The sequence below is a fragment of the Callithrix jacchus genome, chromosome 19 (genome assembly GCF_049354715.1).
Source record: "Callithrix jacchus isolate 240 chromosome 19, calJac240_pri, whole genome shotgun sequence".
NCBI classification, from domain to species: Eukaryota; Metazoa; Chordata; class Mammalia; order Primates; family Cebidae; genus Callithrix; species Callithrix jacchus.
Window position 1 is genome coordinate 6,177,238 of NC_133520.1, and position 1,652 is coordinate 6,178,889.

A 1,652-nucleotide genomic window follows, 5' to 3' on the forward strand; every position below is an offset into this window, starting at 1 on the left:
TCTCTGTATGCAGTGCTTCTATAGGAGACCTTACCCCAGATCGCCGGTGCACCTGGGTTATTGTGTGTGCTAGTCCATAAGCCTGCTTGGAATCACACTGGATATCTCCATTTTGTCTTATAAATGCCTACAACCTGAGTTAATAAATCAACATTTGCTCAAACTGACACATATCCTTTGATATCCTGGGTGTTTTTTTGACATTAGGAAATCTAGCGTGGTATACCACACTTGCATAAGAACCGTATTTCCCCCTCCTGCCTCATCCCAGTTCTGAGAGGAAGCCTGTGACAAGCTTTCAAGGAAAGACTGTTTAACTGTGTTATCTCCTTTCCCCAGCCCAAAGCTCATGACGTGAACAAGAGCAAGTTCAGTTCTGTACCTCCAGCACTTACTATCATCATTGCCTGACAGGTTCTTCCTGTATAGCGCACAGACAAAGCCAATTCCCTGAGACCACAGTATTGCAGAAGAGATAGAGTTTAATAACACAAAGCCTGCCAAGTAGAAGGACTGGAGTTATTACTCAAATCAGTCTCAGAGAACTCAGAGGCTGGAGTTTTTATGGATAGTTTGGTGGGGGAGGGGCCAGGGAATGTGTGCTGCTGATTGGTTGAGGATGAAATTATAGGGGTGTGAGGAACAGTCCTGGTGCGCTGAGTCTGCCTCTGAATCGCAGCCACAGGACCTGTTGAGTCATGAATCACAAATCCGGATAGGGTTAGTTGGTTGCCAGAATGCAACCATCTGAAAAACATCTCAAAAGACCAATCTTAGGTGCTACAATAGTGATGTTATCATAGGAGCAATTGGAGAAGTCACAAGTCTCGTGACCTCTGCCCACATGACTCCTGAGCAGTAAGGGATTATAGAAACTCTGCTTACATTTGAGCAGAATTCAGACCCCTCCCATAATCTAGTGGCCTTTCAACAGTTTTACAAAGGCAGCTTCAGTCCCTGAGCAAGAAGGGAGTTAATTTTAGGGAGGGACTATTATCATTCTTGCTTCAAAGTTAAACTATAAATTAAATTCCTTCCATGGTTAGCTTGGCATATGTCAGGAATGAGTGAGGACAGCCAGCCCGTGAGGCTGGGAGTAAGAGGGGGTCTGCCATGCCAGGCTTCTCTCGCCATCATCATCTTTGCAAAGGAAGTTTCACTGTTTTGCCTTGTCGTGCACATACCATAATAAACCTAACTACATTTTATTTGAATACCTACTATGTGCCAAGGTTATACCTCATCTTGAACCTCAAAGCCCTGCTCTCTGTTGCCATATAACCTCCATTCAGATGAGAAAAGTGAAGCTTTGTGAGGTTAAGTGACTGGATGGCAGTGGAGTGAAGGAACAGGGAACAGGGAACAGCTCAGCTGGACTAGAACCAATGCCTGTTGCAATCTGCTGTGCACCTGCCTTCATGGAGGCCCTCAGTGAAGGACTATGACTTTTGAACTACGTATTTGAGGAATGAAGAACTAAGAGGGGAAATGGTCCCTGTTTTCATGAAGTTCTTCATATTATGCAAAACATCCAGAAGAGTGTAGTCAATTTGGTTTAAGGAGAACAAAAGCATAAAGTACCAGGGTTATTAACTTTCAAGGTCACATGATCACTGTTTTAGATGGGGCTGGACATACTCTGGAGAGATGTA